This window comes from Vitis riparia, chromosome 4, assembly GCF_004353265.1.
Source record: "Vitis riparia cultivar Riparia Gloire de Montpellier isolate 1030 chromosome 4, EGFV_Vit.rip_1.0, whole genome shotgun sequence".
NCBI classification, from domain to species: Eukaryota; Viridiplantae; Streptophyta; class Magnoliopsida; order Vitales; family Vitaceae; genus Vitis; species Vitis riparia.
This window is the reverse complement of record NC_048434.1, coordinates 17,008,722-17,016,220: the sequence shown is the minus strand read 5'-3', so window position 1 is coordinate 17,016,220 and position 7,499 is coordinate 17,008,722.

The following is a 7,499-nucleotide window of genomic DNA, read 5'->3' as shown; positions in this document are numbered from 1 at the left end:
GTTGTCTTCTTCGAAGATCAAACCATTAAAGACTTGGATAAGGTTAAGAAGCCAAAGCCTTTTAGTGAAGAACAAGTTGATTTAGGTCTAGTCTCTCCTAACTCTATGGGACATGATGAACATAGGGAAGTTATGCAAGAAAAACATGTTGAAACAGTTGACAGAAATGATGAGTCTGTAATTGATGATGTAGAAGAAAATCCTACAATTAAGAATGATGGCCTAGAACAGCAGCAAGAACAAGCTACTTCAAATTTGCCTACTGACACACAGTTAAGAAGATCTACTAGAGAGCGTCAACCTTCCAAAAGGTATACTAGTGATGAGTACTTGATACTTTCTGATGGAGGATAGTCAGAAAATTATCAAGAGGTTTTGCTGCATGATGAGAAAAAAGAGTGGTTGAGAGCTATGCACGAAAAGATGAAATTCTTGTATAAGAACAACACTTATGAATTGATAGAGTTGCCTAAGGGTAAGAGAGCATTGAAGAATAAATGGGTACTGAAAAGGAAGCTTGAACCAAACAGATCACAGCCAAGGTACAAGGCAAGATTGGTTGTGAAGGGTTTTAGTTAGAAAAAAGACATTGACTTTGAAGAGATTTTCTCACATGCGGTTAAGATGTCTTCAATCCAAGTTATGTTAGGTTTGGCTGCCAGTATGAATCTAGAGATTGAATAACTTGATGTGAAGATTGTTTTCCTCCATGGTGACTTAGAGGAAATATATATGGAGCAACCAGAAGGGTTTACAATCAAAGGCAAGGAACACTTAAGTGTGTCGACTGAAGAAAAGCTTGTTTGGTCTCAAGTAGGCACCGAGATAGTGGTACAAGAAGTTTGATTCCTTCATGGTTGAGCATGGGTATGATAAAACTGCTTCTGACCATTGTGTGTTTGTGAAGAAATTCTTTGATGGAGAATTTATTATTCTCTTGCTATATGTGGATGACATGCTGATTGTTGGTCATGATATTGGTAAAATTGATAAACTGAAAAAGGAGTTGAGCAAGTCCTTTGAAATGAATAACTTGGGGCCTGCAAGTCAGATTCTTAATATAAAGATTTCTCGAGATAAGATGAATGAAAAATTGTGGCTATCTCAAGAAAGCTATATTGAGAAGGTTTTAGACAAGTTTAATATGGGCAAAGCAAAACCAGTGAGTTCTCCACTTGGAAGTCATCTAAAGCTAAGTTCCAAATAAAGTCCTTCAAGTGAGAAAGAAAAAAAGAAATGCAAAAGGTGCCCTATGCATTAGCCGTGGGTAGCTTGATGTATGTCATGGTGTGCACAAGGCTTGATATTGCTCATGTTGTTGGAGTTGTCAGCAGGTTTCTTTCTAATCCTAGCAAAGAACATTGGGCCGCAGTGAAATGGATTCTCAGGTATCTGAGGGGTACTTCTAAGACATGTTTATAATTTGGGACTAACAAACTTGTGCTTATAGGATGCACAGATGCAGATATGGCTGGGGATATTGATTCCAGAAAGTGTACTTCTGGTTATTTGATAACTTTTTTAGGGGGAGCAGTGTCATGGCAATCAAGGTTGCAAAAATGTATTGCTTTGTCGAACACAGAGGCTGAGTATATTGCTATCACTGAAGCTAGCAAGGAGTTACTATGGATGAAGAAGTTCCTACAAGAATTAGGTCTACAACAAGAAATGTATCTACTATAAAGTGATTGTCAGAGTACTATTCATCTCAGTAAGAATCTAACTTTTCACTCTAGATCAAAGCATACTGATGTGAGATATCATTGGATTCGTGATGCACTAGAGATTAAATTGTTTTGCCTTGAGAAAATCCACACTGATGAGAATGAATCAAATATGATGACAAAACCAGTACCTACAGAGAAACTACAAGTCTGTAGAAAGCAAGCGGGCTTGGTAGAACCCCTCACATAGTTTGGAGGGGGAGATTTGTTGGGTCCCCTCGTATGGGAGGAAGTGGGCCCCATATTCTTGGGGCCCAATTCAGTTACAATAAAAAAACAAAAAAACAAAACCAGGAGATTGGGAAAAAATGAAAATCAAAGGAAAGAAAAGAGAGAAAGGAAAAACACATTTCACTGCCCAAATTTCATCAAAGAGTTGATCCCGCTTCATCTGTGGTCCGATCGAGTTGAAATTTGGAAGAGAAGTTCGAAACTCAAGTAGCTACAATCTGAACGGTGGAGATCATATTTTGAGCTCGGGAACTAGTGTTACTGCTCGTGAACAGTAATGCCATATTTTTGGGGTATTCTTTCTCCATTGTCATTTTTCTAGGAAAACACACAACTTTAAGTAAGCTATTTAATATTATTTTTAATAATTATTATTACAAATAAAATTGGAAGGTGATATAAAGTGAAAATGTTAGGAAACTTACAATTTTCTCACATTTATTACTAAAATACTAAATACCATGATTAGTAGAATTTGGATTTGTACAAAAGCATAATATAAAGATCATCAAAAAAATATTAATTTTTTTCTCTTTTTTATTTGAAATATTAGACATTGAAAGCTTACTTTTTCTTATTATTCTATTTTTAGAGTAAAATAGGAAACACCCTTGATAATAGAAATATTAAAAATGGTAAATATCTCATTTTTGTTTTCCTATTATAAGTATAGTTGTAGACCCCCTCAAATGGGGGACATTTCTTTTGTTTTATTTTCTCCTTCTTCATCAACCTGGGAATAGGCTATATGAGGCGGCTAAACAGGACTGGCGGCCAAAGGGGATTGATAGGTGAGTTGTTTGAAAAATGGGGAACATAGCCGTTTGAAGAAGGGAGACAAAACAGAACAAAAAATGGGGCTGCATGACAAGAAAGACATTTTTGTGGGTTGTGATAGGGATATAGATAGCTTGTGGAACAAGTTGGAGGGGGACAAAAAGTTTTTGTTTTCGTTTTCTTGGAGAAAATTGAGCCAAACGAAGAGCTGGCTAGAAACAGAGGGAGGTAAGGATAGCTTGGGGGGACAAAAGGGCATGTTCTGCAAGCTAGCTAGAGGATTTAGAGAGAAAAAAATATTTTTTTGGGTGGGGGAAGAGAGAAAATGAGCTTCCATTGGCTATTGCAGGAAGATATGAGATGAGCTTGGGGGAGAAGGAGATTTTTTCGGAGAGAGCTTGAGAGTTAACCAGTGAGGAGTCTTAGAAAGAAACTGAAGAAGGAGCAAGGGAGGAGCTTGTCAGTCCGATCCAGGTATGATTTTGGCACTCCTTTGTATTTTCTCATTTCAAAGTGTTCTCTATCTTGTTTCCTGATAGTTTTTGGGTTCATTGGATGATTTGGTGTGGACGTCATGGGTCATTTATTTGCTTTGCTATGTCTGCTTTTTTATGTGCATTCTCTATTAGGACCTCACATTTCGATGTCTTTGTTTTCTTTTGGAAAACACTTGATGTATTAATCTCTCCTTGAGTTTGATAAATAGAAATCTTGTTCTCACTTCTTGAGATTCTTCCACCTCTATTTAGCTTACTGATCAACATGAGATAGAGCTAAATATAACAGTCTTACTTCCTTTTATGCGAGCTCTGTTTTTCTTTCATTGTATCCTCCATTTTGAGAGTTCTTTTTTTTTTTTGGAGAGAATATCATGCTTAGGTTGGTCGTCTGGATTAGGGTGCTTCTGAGGGAACTCAACATCAGAGTCGTTGGGAGGTACCTAGACAAAGAATACAGATGAGATTGTTTGGGCAGTTTAAGTTGATGAAACTGTTGACATTATAGGTTCTACCTCGGGTGGATCAATGGTAGTATTTGGTGCTTATCTATCATTTTCTGGGTATTTTGTGTCCATCAAAGAATAGGAAGTTTCATCTTCAGAGCTGGAACTGGACCTTAGTGGTGGTAACAAGCAGTGAAGTTCATGTTTGATCTAAAGAATGATGCAAGAGAGTTGAAATATTCTAATATGAAATTGAATCTGGAAAATTTTGAACTTGGATTGTTGTTATTTCCATGCCCATCTCTAACCCGTTTCTCTCACTGCCATATACCATTCTTTTCTCTCTCTCTCTCCACATTTTCATCCCACTCATTACTCATCCCCAACTTCATGCCCCACTAATCTCGTACCCGTCACCACATTCCTCTCTCTATACCCTCCTTACCCATCTTTAAACCCACCTTTTTCTCTAAAGCTCCATTCATACCCATTAAACCCATTTCCTTCAATACTTCTCTCATTCATTTTTTCTATTCACTTCCTTGTATATTTCCTTTCCCGTTTATCCTCATGCATGCATGGCCATCTTACATCTCCATTTCTTTCATTACCTAACCTTCATTTTTTCTCTATCCACCATGCACTTAAATCTTCATCCATCTCTTCAACCTCTCTTCCATGCATACCCATTTTTTTATCCCATGTATGTCACCACCTTCATGAAACCCTACATCATCATTTCTCTCACCACATCCCACTACCCATCCCATATCTTCCATACCCATTAATGTGTTCACCATCACTCATTCTTTCTACATTTCGATACCCATTAACCCATTTCATTTTTTACATACCTATTGTCACCTTTCTCTCTCTACACCACACCACCATTTCCATTTATATCCTCTAATATCCATTAAACCCATGCCCCCACATTTGCATGGCAATGGCTAGCCTTTGCAAATGTCTCCACCATTCCTTTTCATCCTTCATGTTCCATTATGCCCATCACCATTTCTCACGTGCATGAAGTCCCAAGTGCATGGCCATCTCTATTTTTGCCCTCATACCCGTTTCTCTCACATCTCTTACCCATCATACCCACCATCTCACCACTTTCCCATCTTACCTTCATGCTTCATCAAACCTACCACCATTTCCATTTCTATCCTCTAATATCCATTAAACCCATGCCCCCATGTTTGCATGGCCATGCATGGCCAACCTTTGCAAATGTCTCCACCATTCCTCTCCATCTCTCATGTTCCATTTTGCCCATCACCATTTCTCACGTGCACGAAGTCCCAAGTGCATGACCATCTCTATTTTTGCCCTCATACCCATTTCTCTCACATCTCTTACCCATCATACCCACCATCTCACAACCTTCTCATCCTACCTTCATGCTTCATCAAACCCACCACCATTTCCATTTCTATTCTCTAATATCCATTAAACTCGTGCCCCCACGTTTGCATGGCCAGCCTTTGCAAATGTCTCCACCATTCCTCTCCATCCCTCATGTTCCATTATGCCCATCACCATTTCTCACGTGCATGAAGTCTCAAGTGCATGGCCATCTCTATTTTTGCCCTTATACCCGTTTCTCTCACATCTCTTACCCATCATACCCACCATCTCACCACCTTCCCATCCTACCTTCATGCTTCATCAAACCCACCACCATTTCCATTTCTATCCTCTTATATCCATTAAACCCATGCCCCCACGTTTGCATGGCCAGCCTTTGCAAATGTCTCCACCATTCCTCTCCATCCCTCATGTTCCATTATGCCCATCACCATTTATCACGTGCATGAAGCCCCAAGTGCACGGCCATCCCTATTTTTTTCATCCCTCATACCCATCTTTGCATTCCTGTCACCACCATTCTCTCTTTAGAAATATAAGTCGGGTCTCTTTGTCGTTCACAAATCACATCCCAAGTATGAGATTCACTCATTGAATATGCTTTAAAAAATGGGTTTGTGATGTGAGTATGATAGATATATGCATGGGAAAATGGGATGGTGGGGTGGGTATGATATTTTGGCAACATTAAAATGGGTTTGTTGCGTACTGGGGATAGCACAATGAAGTTGGGAATAGGCTTGAATACATGGAGAAAATGAATTTTAGGATGGAGTCCACAAGCTTGATTTGAATTTGATATTGTATATAAAGCATACGTTGGAGTGTTTAGCTATGCATGGCCACCTTTCCTCATGCCACGTGTCATTCTCCTAAATCGTCTTCTTATAAAAATTTCATTCTCAAAATAATTTTTCAAGATTCCAATTTTCGAAATTTAATTTTTCGAAATTCCATTCTCAAAATAATTATTTAAAATTCCACGTTTTCGAAATTTAATTTTCCGAAATTCCATTCTCATAATAAATTTTCAAGATTTCAATTTCTTTAATTTCCCGAAATTCCATTCTCAAAATAATTTCCCAAGATTCCAATTTTCAAAATTTAGTTTTCCCAAAATACCGTTCTCAAATAATTCTTCAAAACTCCGATTTCCCAATTTAATTTCTAATTTCCAAAATTCCATTTTTCGCATTTATTTATTTAATCATTATTATTCTCGTTATTATTTTATTTATTTATTTATTTATTTATTTATTTATTTTTTAAATTTCACATTTAAATAATTCTTCAAAATTCCGATTTCCAAATTTAATTTCCAATTTCCAAAATTCCAGTTTTCGCTTTTATTCGTTTTATCATTATTATTTTCTTTATTATTTTATTTATTTATTTATTTATTTATTTATTTTCAAAATTCCATCTTTAAATAATTCTTCAAAATTCTGATTTCCAAATTTAATTCTCAATTTCCGAATTCCAAAATTCCAATTTTCATATTTATTTATTTAATCATTATTTTCGTTATTATTATTTTATTTATTTATTTATTTATTTTCAAAATTACATCTTTAAATAATTCTTCAAAATTCTGATTTCCAATTTCCAAAATTCCAATTTTCATATTTATTTATTTAATCATTATTATTTTCTTTATTATTATTATTTTATTTATTTATTTATTTATTTTCAAAATTCCATCTTTAAATAATTTTTCAAAATTCCGATTTCTAAATTTAATTTTCAATTTCTAAAATTCCAATTTTCAAATTTAATTTCCAATTTCCAATTTCCAAAATTCTAATTTTCATATTTATTTATTTAATCATTATTATTTTCGTTATTATTATTATTTTATTTTATTTATTTATTTTTAAAATTTCATCTTTAAATAATTCTTCAAAATTCGGATTTCCAAATTTAATTCTTAATTCCTGAAATTCCAAAATTCCGATTTCCAAATTTAATTTCCATTTTTCACATTTATTTATTTATTTTATTATTATCATTATTATTATCATCATCATTTTATTTATTTCTATAAAAAAAAAAAATCATCTTCAAATAATTTCCAAGATTCCAATTTTCATAACTTAATTTTCATAGTTCCAATTCTCAAATAATTTTTAGAATCCTAATTTCTTTCAAATTTAATCTCCAAAATTCCAATTCTTAAATTTAATATTCAAAACTCCGATTCTCAAATGATTTGCTAATTTCTTTTAAATTTAATTTCCAAAGTTCCAAGTCTTTAATTTAATTTCCAAAACTCTAATCCTCAAATAATTTTAAAAATTCCAATTTTTTTCTAATTTAATTTCCGAAATTCCACTTCTTAAATTTAATTCCCAAGACTCCAATTTTCAAATAAATTTCAAAAATCCAATTTTCTTTGGAACCGTTTTAATTCCACTCTGATTTTCAAATAATCTTTTGTTTCTCTTGATTTTATA